Here is a 16346-nt window from a genome sequence, read left to right on the forward strand (position 1 = left end):
TCTCGTAGCAACTCAATCAACCCCTTCTTCACAGACTCTTCCAGGAGTTCCCCAATCTTTACTTTGCAAACACAATCCTCAGACCCCAAGTTGATTGTTTCTAAATTCTCAAGATGCGGCTGAATGATCTTCTCTTCGTGCTCAAGCAGACGGGTAATCTCATCAGGAATCTCTTCAACATCGTCTTCTTCGGTCTCAAATACAGGGAACTCAAAGTTGGGAGATGGTGTTGGATCATTATGTTCAATGAGTTTGATCAACCTGCATAATGATTTTGGATATAAAAGAGATTTTAGAATTCAAACAAAGAAAATCATTATACATATGAAAAGATTGATTTTATTCTTTTTAGGGTTTTTAGTGATCACCAATTTCATGCAAAAAAGCAAAAAGTGAAAGTAATTTGGAAAAACAAACATTTAACATGTAATTATTGAATGAATATCATTGTATTAATGTGCCAACAATGTCATCACTTCTCCTTTTGGCATGGGAGAAGGGTTTTTAAACAAAAGTGAACACATTACGTGGACTTATGGACAACTGTTGGAACATCAATTGCGACCTAATTATTGCAGACTCCTCCAGGGATGACAAGGTTGCCAGAATCTTCCTCTACATCATCTTCCATTATGGCAACTGCCTCTTGGTCTTCGACCGTGTGGATGAAACCTCCACTCTGAAACAAGCCACGGTCATTGAAAGTGCCTAAAGAGTACCCTATGCCAGCCCGGGATTTATTGTCTTCCAGCTTAATCATTTGTCCTAAACAAGTAGTTGCGCCATTCTCAATGGCCAACTTCGCATCATTGTAGCATACAAATGAAGAAGTTCCTTTCCTTAAAGGCCTAGCAATAGATAAGGCTTGGAATGGAGTCCCCACCTCATCCTCAGCATCTATATAGGAAAAGGAAGACAAATGGCTTACCAAGATAGCCTTCTCTCCCCCTACTACCACCAAATTCTTATTCTTTACGAATTTCAACTTTTGGTGTAGGGTGGATGTCACGGCGCCTGCCTCGTGAATCCATGGTCTTCCAAGCAAGAAACTATATGATGGGTGAATATCCATGACCTGGAAAGTGATTTGGAAATCACTAGGCCCTATCTTGATTGGGAGTTCAACCTTGCCAATCACGGTTTTCCTGGATCCATCAAAAGCCTTCACAACCACTCCACTCTGCCTCATGGAAGGCCCCTGGTAAGAAAGTTTGGCCAGAGTGGATTTTGGCAATACATTTAGTGATGATCTTGTGTCTACCAGCACGTTAGACAAGGCATCATCCTTGTAGTTCATGGAAATGTGTAGAGCCAAATTGTGGTCTTTTCCCTCCTCGGGAAGATCAACATCACAAAAGCTCAAATTGTTACAAGCAGTAATGTTTGCAACAATGCTATCAAACTGTTCTATTGTGACATCATGATCCACGTATGCCACGTCCAACACCCTCTGCAAGGCTTCGCGGTGTGGCTCACAATTCATCAACAAAGTCAATACAGATATCTTTGATGGAGTTTGAAGCAGTTGATCTACAACATTATACTCGCTCCTTTTGATGAGCCTCAACATCTCATCACAATCCTCTTTCAATATGCCATTCTGGCTAACAGAGACATGAGCTTTAGCAACAACGGCAGGTCTATTAACAACAAGTGCCGGATTTGGAGAAGAAGAAGAAGTCCCCACAGGACTGGCAGAATTATCAACAACATCAGTTCTTCTCAAGACGTCTACATGGGGTTTCGGCGGCGCTGAAAAAACACGACCACTGCAGGTCACACCACTAATGTCAGATATACTTGTAACAGAGGTGGAGGGCAACAACACCTCCTTCCCATATTCTAACGCAACCGCGTTATATCTATAGGGAACAACTCTATCTGAAGAGTAAGGGACAGGGCCCGCTGGCTTGATAACGAGAGTAGGGGAAACCTTCTTCTTGCTGCCATCATATCTGACAACAACAGGTTCGGGTATTCTGAAAATAGGGGCTATAACATTAACTTCGTCCTCATCACGATTTTGAAGTATCTTGATCACACCCTGATCCAGCATCCCTTGGATGTCCTTCCTGACTTAGTGATATCCCCTCTCGTTGATAGTGCACACTCGGCATCTGTCATGGTCATGCTCATAATGACTGTATCCACATAACAGTATATGCATCTCGACCAACGATTGTCTGATATGGATGACATACCGGACTTTGTACTTGCCAAGGCAACCCTGGACCATGTAAACTGCAGCCTTCCCATGCTCGGGCAATGGGTTCTTCTTAACATTAGGACCTACGTCCTCGAAAAACAAGATCCCACTTCTAACAAGGTCTTGAACCTTGGTCTTCAGGGGATAAAAGTTCTCCACATCATGTCCGGGAGCACCGGAATGATAAACACAGTGAAGCTCGGGCTTGTACCACCACTGAGGGTTGGTCGCTACAGCGGGTGGGTCACGTGGAGTAATCAGCTTCCTTTCAATCAATGAAGGATATAGCTCAACGTAGGTCATTGGAATTGGATTGAAACTGACCCTCTTCTTATCGTAGTTGGTGCTGGTAGGCCTGCTGTTATGGACGATGCTGTTGCTGTTGATATTGTTGATGTTGCTGTTGCTGATGCTGATAATGTTGAGTTTCCCTAAAGGCAGGTGCTATATGAGCCACCTGGTGCTGGTTACTGGCAGGGCGCACAGTCTTCCTCTTTACAGAGGGTCTTCTTTTAGGATGGGAAGACACGACATGTGCCTCTCCCTCTTTCTTCTTTGCAAAAGCCCCATAGCACTTTGCAGAAGAGCCTTCATCTCTGGTCAGGCGTCCTTCTCTGACTCCTTCCTCTAGCCTCATCCCCACGTTCACCATCTCGGTGAAGTCCGAGGGAGCACTAGCAATCATCCTCTTGTAGTAGAAAGAGCTTAATGTCTTTAAAAAGATCTTCGTTATTTCTTTCTCTTCGAGCGGGGGCGCAATCTCTGCGGCCAATTCACGCCACCTCTGGGCGTACTCCTTGAATGTTTCCTTCTCCTTCTGGGACATAACCCTTAGCTAATCCCTATCGGGAGCCATATCAACATTCTACTTGTACTGCTTGAAGAAAGCTTTGCCAAGGTCGTTGAAGGAGCGGATGTTCACACTATCCAGACCCATATACCATCTAAGTGCGGCACCGAATAGGCTGTCCTGGAAATAGTGGATGGGGAGTTGATCGTTGTAAGTCTGAGTTGACATCTTGCGTGCGTACATCACAAGATGGATGAGAGGGCAAGTGTTTCCCTTGTATTTTTTAAAGTCAGGTACTTTGAACTTGATGTGAATCTTGACATTGGGCACGAGGCACAACTCAACAGCAGATTTACCGAAGAGGTCTTTCCCTCTTAGAGTCTTCAGTTCCTTGCACAGCTCAAGGAATTGGTCATTCATAGAATCCATTTTTCCATAGACATCTAGGCCTTCAGATGGCTCAGAATGATAAATGGTGTCATCAACTCTCGATAACGTGTGCACAACGGGAGGTGGAAGAGCAAGGACCGGGCTAGATGCCGGCAGAGAAGCAAAGGTGGGGGCGAGACCCTCTGGTACAAAACTCGCGGGCATCCCCAAGGAAACCCGGTTGGCATAGCAGAAGGAGCGAAATGAGCAGTGGCGGCTAGCACAGTAGAGGAAGCTACCTCTGAGATGACCCTCCTCTGGGGAGGAGTTGCAGGCGTTGGAGAAGACTGACTTTGGGCGATGAGGAATGACTCCATCAGGGCAGTCAACCTAGCCACTTCCTCCTTAAGTTATCTGTTTTCTTGCTCAAGGTGATCCATTAGATTTGAAGAGTTGGCCCTGGTGTTGTACCGGTGCGGAAGCTTGTCTTCAAAATAAATGAAGAACGCAGAGTTAGACCACTGATTAAGAAGCCCTGAACAAAACCTGCTTATGCACATGATGCATGCAATGCTTGTGCATATGATATTTTTTTTGAGGAACTTTTCAGAGATCTATTTGCAAAATATTAATCATATCAATAATATCTGGAAAAAATTTTACACCAAAGAAGTACAGTCTTGGTAACCAAATACAATACAAGAGAGAAGGAAAATGAACATCCTATGGAACCCTAGAGACAATCGACCAAAGCTCTCGAGACCGGAAGATAAGCTACACGAAGCCTCTTCACTTGTCTCTCATAGGCTGCCTCCATATCTGCCTTCTCCTTGGCGAGTCGATCATACTTCCTCTTCCAAAACCAGGATGACTGAGGAAGAAGAGAAGTCACCACATCATAAGGCTCGTCGATAACCTGATTCTCCAGAAATTCTATCAAAGCATCCTTATGTCTGAGTTGCTGAAATAGCTCTTCTCGCTCAGGGATCCAAGCACGTGAACCGTCTTCATCTCTCAACTCCTCTACTCCTTGGTTAGGGAGGGTTGAAGGCCCAACCATAACCACAGGTGTAAGCCTCGGGTAATCATAGGGCATGCGGTACTCAGAAGCTCTCTTCCTCACCCACGAGGTGTAGGTTTCCAAAGCGATACAATTCTTCGGACCAAGCTCTTCCCTTTCCTTCCTATGAATCTTGCGCCAAGCGCGGACCATCCTGCCCTTCAAGTTTTGGGGATCTTTACCCTCTTGAAAGAACACACCTTCTAACAAAATGTTATTAGGTTTATCCTTTAAGGGGAACCCAAGCTGACGGCGAGCCAAAATAGGGTTGTAGTTAATTCCACCACATGTACCAAGAAGAGGCACATTGGAGAATTCACCACAAGAGTCAATAATCTGGACACCATCATATACACGGTTGTACCAAAAGATATCATCATTAGTGAGAGACATAAGTCTCGTGGACCACCGTAGACATCCTTTGTTCTCCTTGAAGGTGAGCGTCTGTGGCAAGTGCGAAATAAACAACTTGTACAACAGAGGCAAACAACATATAATGGTACCACCACCCTTTGCATTCCTCATATGCAAAGAGAAATAAGTGTCACCCAACAGAGTCGGAACATGATTAAGAGTAGAGAAAGTCCTAATGGCGTTCACATCCATAAAATTATCGATGTTGGGGAATAACACTAGCCCATAGAAGAGAAGTACAAATATGGCCTCAAAGGCGTCCTCACTCATGGCCTTCCCAAACAAAGTAGCTTGGGTAATGAGAAAATCAAATGGGAGACCTTGAATTCCACCTTTGGTAGTCATATGAGCACCAATATCAGGTTCATCTATATGTAACAGATCAACAATTTCTTGGGAAGAAGGAACTCTCTCCAAGCCACTGAATGGCAACTGATCTAGGATAGGTATACCCATAAGATAGGCATACTCCTCAAGCGTGGGCAAAATCTCGAAATTCGGAAAAGTGAAGCAACGGTACAAGGGATCATAGAACTGCACCAACACACTCATCAGACCTTCATCCACCTGAGTAGTAAGGATATACAGAAGCTTCTCATGGCGAGCTTTGAACTCCAAGGGGTCTAATACATAAGATGTCAAACTCCTTAACTCTTTCAAGTCGGATTGTCTGAAACTGTATTTCTTTGTATTCCTTCTTTGCTTATCCAAGTCTGAAAATTTGCAAATAGACCTCTTAAGTTCCTTGAAAATTTTCTCATTGTTGATGATATGGATGTGTATGAATGCATGAATGCATGGATGCAACAATCACACTAAAGGATCAAGCAAGTCACACCATACAAAGGTCACGGGATGGATCAAGTCATCCTTAATATCAATCATCCATTTTGGTGGATTATGGTTTACACCTTATCAACACCCAAGTTCCATTGATATTAAGGATATACAAGAACGGATCAATCGTGAATCAAGAGTTTGTTGCAAGTCACGAGCATGGAGTCTCGGTTAAGAACCACCCAAAGGGAGTGTACTATGGTTAAACCTGACAATCATGTTCTACAAGAGGTTCCCATAGTCATCATCTCATCTTTAGGATATTATCAGATAAACGACTACTCGTATTCCAAAAATATTCTCAAGAGAGACTCTTATGAGTGTAGTATCGCGTAACAATCGTATCAAATCTTACACTTGAATGACCTTCACACTACGTCCTAAAATAGGCTAAGATGGGCTTGGTAATCTAAGGTCCTTGGATTCTAGGGTGTATATTGGAAAGAGTAATGCCTAATCACGACTACTCGTGTGACATTATTGATCCCAACATAACCTACACCAAGTGAATGGGCTTGCGAGTCAACTTGCTAAGGAATAACTCCACACAAGTCAACAAGACTATGCCATTCTCCTATCATAAGTGCACTCGAGTTCGGGTATAGAACTCATCTCACAAGAGACCACCAAGCACACAAGCAATTGATATATCAAGAAACTCATACATTATAAACAATACAGTCATCCAAGATTTGCACAAAAAATATGTCACAAATAACATAAACATACAATACAACAAAGGCAAAAAGTAGGCTAAACCCACTAGGAAGCAACCAGAGATTCTGGGTTCGAACCCCAGCAGAGTCGCCACTTTTCTGTAGCAGGGTATTCGTTACCTTTAGATTTATTGAATAAATCAAAAGTAAATCATACAATTCGAGTCACCACCACACTTCTATTTATCCAAAGGAAAGGTTAGAAAGCGAACAAAAACCGAGAAGTTTTATCAAATCAAAAACTAATAAAAATGTCAGAGATCTGGGTAAGGGGGTTGGTTATGCAATGGGAAGGTTTTAAGCACCCAAAACATCCTTAGTACTATAAGGGAGCCCTTTTCACCAATGTTGTAAGATAGGTTGGTATTTGTGAAAAGTATTTGTGCAAACATGATTGGGGAGATGAGAAAAAGAGTATACAGTTATTTATAATTTTGTTTTTGAATGGATAAACCCATTGCATACGTACCATCTTAAAAAAGATTAGGATCAAAACCTCGTAGTTAGGGGTAAAAATCTCAAAATAAGTTGGTGAATTGAGTGGTCAAAAGCCTTAAGGTCTTTTGTTATCAAAGGGAGAAAACTCAACCTAAAACCACAAATCCACCATGTGAGGAGAGCTTCAACATGCTAGTGTGGGGTTAACCCTATAATAAGCATGGAAGTCTGATAGTCCATCACTAAGGATATAAGTGAGTATTATATCAACCTCTAGGATAACTTAAACCTAATAGCTAATGTTTGTGAAAAGTTTTGGCAAAAGTGGTCATTGGAACCAACAAAAACAATTGAGTGAGTTGTATTTATAAATGAAAAAGTATTCACAAAAGAAGGTCAAAATTGGCTTAAGGATTCAATTCAAAATAAGTGTTATGAAAAGAGTTTGAAAAATCAAAAGCATAGTGCTTAGGTTTCTAATTTTGAAGACAATGTTAATGTTTGCACAAAAGTTTGGCTTGGGTTAGAGTGGAGGGAAGAAGAAGAATGGCTAGGTCCTAAAATGCAAAGATGAAGAAAGAGAAATAAAACCACATGGAGTTCCCTTCTTGAGATCATAAAGAAGATCCAAGTTACTCCCATCCTTTGGAATTAGCAAGCAATAAGCAAATAACTCAAGCAATCAAGCAAATAACAATCAAGCTCCTAAGAATCTTCCAATTGGCTTTTGTATCTCTCACTTTGGATGCTCATGACAATGGTTCTTCTACTTGACTCAAGTTTGGGATCCCTAGCACACAAGAACACACAAATCAAAAAGTTCCACAATGCAATAGAAAGAATGGACAAGAGTGAGTTTAGAATTAGGTCCTTTCAATGTTCATCTTCAAGATTAAGCATTCTAAAGGCATGAGGCCTAGTTGCTCTTTGACAATATTAGCAGTCTAAAGGCATGAGGCCTAGTTGCTCTTCAAACTCCATTAGCATAGGTAAGGTCCTAAATCTAAGTCCTTTCTCCATTTGCATTGGGTTCACACAAACAAAACAAAACAAGCACAATAATATGTACACAATAATGTGCTCAAGTGAGCAAAAGGTAAATTGTATTAACATAAACATGAGCTCAAGTGAGCAAAGGGAAAAAGCAAATGAATTAATATGCAAGAAATTAAATTGCATAAAAGTAAATTGCAAGAATTAAATGATTGAATTAAAAGTTAGTCATTAGTAATTAGTGTTAGTGTGCCATAAGGCAATTTAGCGCTATGTTAAGCAATCGTAAGTGGACTAATATATTAGTCACACCTATCTGAGGCCGATCGATAAAACTATAGGAAACAAACACAAGTTAGAGAACATGACTAGTAAGCCAAGCTCCTACAACTTGCCATGCCAAAAGAAAAGAAGAATGATCTTGTATTGATTTAGGTTTTTTGCTTGACCAAGAAGCAACCTATCCTTAATGCAAAGCAACTCACTTGATCTTTGATCAAGATGAATTTAATTTGAATCAAGGAAGGTTAAGCCTCTCATATGTCAAGGCTAACCACCAATCTTTAATTCATTGATCAAAAAGAAGAAGAAGAAGAAGAAGAAGAAGAATAAGAATGTACATAAATGGAATTCAAATAATATAAGCAACACACATTGATCAAACATGAATGGAATCAAAGTCAATCAATGGTAAACAGAAGTGAGATGAAGTTTTAGAGATCAAGAAACAAATAAAATATTTTTGGTATTTTTGGAATTAAAATAATACTTGAATTAAAATAAGCAAATAAAGGTCAAACTTCAAATCCATTTCAAATCAACTTGGAAAAGTCCAAATGGATCATCCTAAGTTCAACAAGGTCAAACAAAGTTTGACAAAAATTTTCATCATTTTTAGAAACCAGAAACTAATTTTAAACAATTAAAAATGAAGAAAAATAACATAATTGAATTAAAATCTCAACTAAATCTCAAATCAATCAAGAAATTTATGAGAATATTTTCCATAGATTCATCATCATTCAAAGATGTTAAGAAAATATTTTTGCACTTTTTGAATATTGGAAACTATTTAAAGTGAATTAAAAATAACCAGAAAAGAGAAAATTCATAAAAAAATATTAAATGACATCATAAAAAATATTAAAAATCATTTTTAGAAACTAGAATTAAAAAGAGAAATAATGCAATTGATCCCATATTTTTTGGATTAAAAATGAAAGAGTTACGAATTTTTGAAATAAAATGAAATAAAGAAAATAAAATGAAATAATCAGAAATTGCAAAAATCCTGGCGTGTTGGATCACATTCATTAAATGATATGGCATATCAGATGGTGGATAAGCGCGCGCGCACCAAATGCCTTGGTCAAAAGAGAAACACAATGCATTTAAAAAAGTCATAACATCCAAAGGCTCTAATTCAAATTAGAAAAAACATCCAATGGTCCAGATGCATCCACGCGTGGGGGACGGTGGTGTACACCACCGTTTTCTCCGGCGAGCAAGCCAGCTCTGGCCAGAGTTGCAGGTTTTCAAAACCTCACCAAAATACACGATCCTCATATCATTGGAAAGCTAGGGTGATGTACATCCCCCCTGTGCCATTGGTTTATACTTTAAACTCTCATAGAAGGAGAAATCTGAGATAGAAATTCATGTTGTTCAAACTGAACTTGATCAATTCATGAAATTAAATGCATAGATCAATTGCCTCTCACATGAGGACTTCAGAGGAACCAACAAACACAAGAAATGAGCAAGATCCAGGGAGTTTCGAATAAAAAAAGTTTGAACAACAACCTTTGAAGTGCAGCTTTACAAGGCACGATCTCTTCCAATTCTTTGGTGTAGTGTGATCTTGAGATGACAATAGAGCTAGGCTAAGGAATTGAAGTTCAATGATCAACCAAGGAAGTTGAAAATTAAACTGAAAAAATGAAAGTGAAAAGCAACATTCCTTTGAGTGAAGGTTAGGATTTCAATTTTGCAGAGTGTTAGGCGCCTTAAGGTTGGAATTGAATGACGCCAGACATGTGTATTTATAGTGAAAGTTGATGCAAGCAAAGGCAAAATCATGTGTGCATGAGTTTGGATCCTCCATGCATGGGCCTGTACAGGCGCATGTGAGGCCCAAACTCAATTGCAAATGCAAGCTGAAGTGTAATTGGAGTGTTTTGGACGTGTACATGGCATTGCAATGGAGTGTGCACTAAGTTTCAACATGTTATGCATAAATGAACATAAATCTTCTCCTCTTCGAAAATGCACTTTGCCAAAATGAAACATAGCCATGTGGGTAATGGGTAGAAATGTCTTGACATGAGGAACAAATGTTATGTTGAACAAAAATCCATTTGGTGTTGGGAAATTGATGAAAACTGATCATAAATTTCAAGGTGCAAAACATGTGCATGGAAATTTTGCCAAAATGGACCAACTTCAAGCCCTTCTGTTTCAATGATTTAAGCCTCAAATTACAAAACCTTCAACATAACAGTTGTATAGCTTTTCAAGATAATAAATTTGGACTTAAATTTTGCATCATTTGGACCTTTGATGATAAAGTTATGGGCACTTGAAGTTGGACTTTTTCACATTTCAATGACTTTGGTCCAAAGTGACCTATAATGTTTTGCATTATCACATGTACGTATTTTAGGATTTTGAAATTTTGTTCAACATAGAAATTTAAGTATACATCTTAATATTTCCAATGAATTTGATTCCACCTTAAAATCATGAAAAATAAAGGAGTTAGGTCCTTGGGAAGTTGACCCAAAATTAGGGTTTTAGTCAAAATGACCTATAATGTTTTGAAATGAATGATGACCTTCCAAGCTTCAAATAAAAATTTGATGAACATGAAAGTTGTTCATATGGTTATTAATAACAATGTTTATCTTGGGATCACCTTCATTTGAAAAACACATCAAAAGTTAGGTCTCAGTGGATTTCAAATAGTTAAATGATTTGACTGATCAACTTCTCAAAGCCAAACTTCAAATCTTGATGAATGAATGATTTAGGATACTCAAATAAGATCATATATGCATAAAATGATGAATGAAAGAACTTCCCTTGATTTTATTTGATCATGGGTTGAGGTTGCTTCATGAGCAAGACACAGTTGATGCACAAATGAATTAGGGTTTCCTTGGGAAACAATCCTCAAGCCCTTTGGTTTATTTTGATCAAATTGACAAATTGAGATACTTGGGAGGCATATATTATGATTGAGATCTTTGTGAACCATTTTCATGCTTGCTTTCACTTTCATTTGGCCATTCTTTGAGCATAGGGACCTCCTAGGAGTCTTGGATCACATGCTTGCTTGAGCTTCAAAACAACACAAGTTAGTGACATATTTTTGTGCTTTTCTTTAGTAAACAAAATAAGAAAAGCAATAATATACAATTCAAGCATGCTTGGTGGTCTCAAACCAACTCACACAAGTCCTAACCCAAGGGTTGAGGAGCCAAGATGCTATGATCCTTGAGGCAAATGCAATGTACAATGATATGATGCCATAAGGGATCTTAGGGTCAAAATTAGGGTCTTACAGATGCCCCTATTTAAGGTCATTCTAGTCGAAGATATGAAGGTTAAAATCTTCGTCTCGACGAGGTAGAATGGGCTTAAATAATAACAAAGAGACGAATTTTGGTCCCTAAGAGACCTCATGAGGAAAATGTATGTATGCAAAAAATTAATACTCTGTGGGGATATATGTTCACAAAGGAAAAGAAATCAGGAGAAACTGAAAATCCATATGAGTAATAAACTCATAAATGGGACAGAGACTCCAGGGACTTTACTAGGGAATAAAAGGGGATAAAAATGCATGAGCCGGTCACAACTTAAAACTTGCTGAGAGACACGAAGGGATTCCATGAAAATAAATCAATGGAATGACTTGAGAGGACGCAACGATGCATGTATTGGGGAATATGCCAACACAACAAAACTACCCACAAAGGATACTTCAGATAAAAATCCGGACTTAGATGGGGAATGTCCACCAAGGGACTCAGCTGAGGAAGAAACAAAATGAGGTATTATCGGTTACTGGGTAATAAGCTCAAGGAGACATGTGATCAAAACACCAGCATAAGGGTGAGATAACAACACGCTCGGGGAGAATGAATATCTAAGACCGGTATAAGGGTGACAGATATCAATCATCCAAAATATCTGAGGAAGACCTAAAAAGGTATATTTCAACTCAGGAAAATCTGACTCCACAGGGGACAAAAGTCATAATAGGGAGCAGAAGGAAGGAACACCAAAGATACCGGTTACTGGGCATATAATAGGTGATCAACCAGGCGTGAATTGGAGAATATTCCCAAGACACTCATCATCCGAAGGGAGAGCTGAAAAAGCTAACTCGATTACAGGATGGGCATCCGATTCCATAAGGAAATACAAATCTTACTCGACTGGGGAAGAAAAAGAATTCGACTGAAGAGCGCATGAGATATATTATCTATTACCGTCAGAATGTAGATAACATACTCGCATGGAAGATTATCCACAACCGGTTACTGGGTTAATAAAGGATAAATCGACCGAAAAGAAAGGACATTGAGATACTGACTATTGGGTATATAATGATGACCAATCAAAGGGAGAAACAATCATTACCAAATAAGGGTAAATGAAAGATGACTCGCTGGGGATAAATTGCTTGATCAGAGCAATTATCCAAGAGATATATCACTAGTTACTGGGTGGTATACTCAGAAGGCGAAGGAATATCAATACCGAATATTGGATAAAGATAACCAACAAAGAGGGGATTACATCTACCGGTTACTGGGTAGAAAACCACAGAAGAGAGTAACCGTCATCAGTTAGGATGAACAAAAGCAAGGTTAACTCTGCAAGGGGACAAAATGGGGTTTACAACTACCGATTACTGGGTAGAAAACCACAAAAATAGGACTTACAACTATCGGTTAATGGGTAGAAGGCCATAAAACTCCGCCGGGGAAAAGATGGACAATTACTGGTTACTGAGCAATCATTCATCTAAACTACGGGGAATTGCAGGGGATCAATAACAAGGGTAGTCAATCTAGGAACAAACTAGAGAGACACAAAGAAACAAGACTCAACCCAATGAGGATATAACTCAGGGGAGTAATTCCATCCCAATACATATTTAGGGAGGAAACTGAAACAACAATCATCCAACGAGGACATAACTCAGTGGGGAATATGGAAAGAAAGATAGGCACTTTCTGCTTATGGGGCACTGATTCTATATGGAGAGATCAAACATAAACATCTGCTTGGGGAAGAATATTTCACCAATAGTAGGAGATAACAAGTAAAGATATATGGCAAAGAATGCAACATGAATATCTGAATGTTATGATTATGCATGTATATGCGTGGTTTATGTATGATGAATGCTGACAAACAGACATATCTAACACAAACGGGTCCAAGAATCGATGGACAAACATCTGGTACTACATCTCAACAGAGAAAGCCAGGCCCACAGGGAAGAAATCAAATCTGGTGAGGGAAACAAATACCAGGAAACACCAATCTCTACAGGGGATAAAGACCAATGCTGAGAATCGAGCGAACTCGCTGCCAGGGACAAAGATCACTGCTAGGGGAACAAGAAAGGTCACCGGGAATTAAAGATTGTTGTTGGGGAAAAGCAAGGGATCACAATCACCAAAGCTGGGGATCTTCCAACAGTACGCAGAGGCAAGGATAAGATTAGCCAGAGGGGTCATCTATTAGAGGATCTTATCAGGGGGTGATGTGAAATTCTGTGGGGAACAACCACCAAACAGAAACACATCAAACAACAATCACTCTTAACCACGGAAGGAATATCTCTGCTACGGAAAAGGAGAACCAGTCACTCCACTGGGGAAGAAGAGAAAACATCTTCCTCAGAAGTTCCAACGCCAAATTAGGTTCAGACAGAGCCTCAACTGGGGGGAACTACACAGATAAGATTCCGCTGTAGAAGAAACTCTACTGGGGAAATTATCGGGACAAGATATGAAACTCTGTGGGGAACAACCACCAAACAAAAGTTTCAAAAACCATCACCATTCCTCGTACTGCTGGAGAAACAAACTCTGCCGAGGAAAGGAGAAATAACGCTCCACTGGGGATAGAAAATAAACATTTTCATCACCCACTCTGCTAGGAGGAAAAAACTCATCCAAGAAGGAGGAAGTAACAACAATCAGACTCCGATCAGGCAACCCTCCTAGGGAAGACTGCTGGTCATCAAACCGGGGACAACTTGAAGGCGATCAACTGGAGATAAACTGCTGGCGACCAAATTGGAGAAGTCTAAGGTGAACAGCCCTGCTGAGGATGAACAGGAGGCAAACCTGCTGGAGATTAATGTATGCAAATCCACTGGGGTAAGCTACAAACCAACTTGTTGAAAATTCCACTAATGCCGGAGATTTCCTGCTCACTCCGCGGGAGATTTCTAATCTGAATGAGGAATACCAACTACCTCGAAGATAGCATATCAACTTATCAACCTCTAAGGGATTTTAGGTCAATCCACACAAGGGATGACAACCATATAATTGATAACACAGATGCTAGATCCAGATTCACAGGAGCGCTAGAAGACTAAAACCAAACTCCAGACTCTTAGGGGATCTGGTGGAGTTAGAGATATACTTCTCTAAACAAATCAGGACCAAAGCTCCAGACTCTCTTGGGAATTTGGTGATGCATAATCTTCTTCTGCGTTCGCGAAGGAGACAACCTGAAAGATGATGAAGAGGATAATAAATATGCTAGGAATAATGAACAAATGCCTTACCCTTTTGGAGATCATACCATCCTTGGGAGAGCACTGAAGATGTCCCAATTATCCTTTCAGTCATTGTGAATGTTCGCTTTGTTTAAAACAATTTATAAAAAACTTTATTTATTTTAAAACAATGATATTTATCAATTGAAACATGCAAGCATTTGTTAAACATAAGCAAATAAGAGTGCAAAGAATTGGATAAAGGCTCAAATTTATTTGATGGAATGGTAGTCTGCAAATGGCAAGACTCCATGGATCTTTACAAATTTGAAATTGGTGATATATATTGGAAAAAGGCTACATTGAACATAATGACCATTTCTCCACCAACTCTGAATCCAATGTATCTGAAGCTTCAATTGACGATGACTGAGCGAGAATCTTTGACAGAAGACGGCTTGAAAAACAAAGTCTTGTCAGGATGCAGTTACTTGCCAAATCCCTAAATTTTGCCTAGATTTCCCCAGGGTGAGGTACTCAATCTAGCGGGATATATATATATATATATATATATATATATATATATATATATATATATATATATATATATATATATATATATATATATATATATATATATATATATATATATATATATATATATATATATATATATATATATATATATATTCATTTTTTCATATGTCTCTAACTTTTGCCTGGATCACCCTTTCAGGTTTTCAATCCACCGAGACGCTCATTTTTGCCTACCCTTTCGGGTTTTCAACTTAACGAGCTATTCTGTTTTTATTTTAGGCGAAGTATTTCTTGACTGCATCTGAATTCACAGGACGAGTGAAATCCTCCCCATCCATAGTTGTAAGTATCAAAGCACCGCCTGAAAAGGCTCTCTTAACAACATATGGACCTTCATAGTTTGGAGTCCACTTGCCCCTGGAATCGGGCGCGAAAGACAAGACTTTCTTGAGCACAAGGTCACCTTCTATGAACACACGAAGCTTGACCTTCTTATCAAAGGCTTTCTTCATCCTTTGCTGATACAACTGGCCACGACACATGGCAGTTAATCTCTTCTCTTCAATCAAATTCAGCTGATCATAACGATTCAGAACTCATTCAGCCTCAGTCAACTTGGCTTCCATCAAGACTCTCATTAGTGGGATCTCAACCTCCATGGGGAGCACAACCTCCATGCCATATACAAGGGAGAAAGGGGTTGCCCCTGTTGAAGTACGAATGGATGTACGATAACCATGCAAAGAAAATGGCAGCATCTCATGCCAATCTTTGTATGTAACAACCATCTTCTGGATAATCTTCTTGATGTTCTTGTTAGCAACTTCAACAACCCTATTTATCTTGGGTCTATAGGGAGAAGAATTATGATGTGCAATCTTGAACTCGCTACAAAGCTTTTTCATCATCTTATTGTTCAAGTTAGATCCATTATCAGTAATGATCTTGTCTGGCACACCATAACGACATATGAGTTGATTCTTGATACACTTCACAACCACCTGCCTGGTCACGTTTGCATATGATGCCACTTCAACCCACTTGGTGAAGTAATCAATAGCTACGAGAATAAATTTGTGACCATTCGACGCCTTTGGCTCTATCATGCCAATCATGTCAATTCCCCACATAGAGAAAGGCCATGGTGATGAAATCACATTCATAAGTGTCGGGGGAATATGAATCTTATCCGCATAAATCTGACACTTGTGGCATTTCTTCACATATTTGCAGCA

The sequence above is a fragment of the Lathyrus oleraceus genome, chromosome 7 (genome assembly GCF_024323335.1).
Source record: "Lathyrus oleraceus cultivar Zhongwan6 chromosome 7, CAAS_Psat_ZW6_1.0, whole genome shotgun sequence".
In the NCBI taxonomy this organism is placed as follows: domain Eukaryota; kingdom Viridiplantae; phylum Streptophyta; class Magnoliopsida; order Fabales; family Fabaceae; genus Lathyrus; species Lathyrus oleraceus.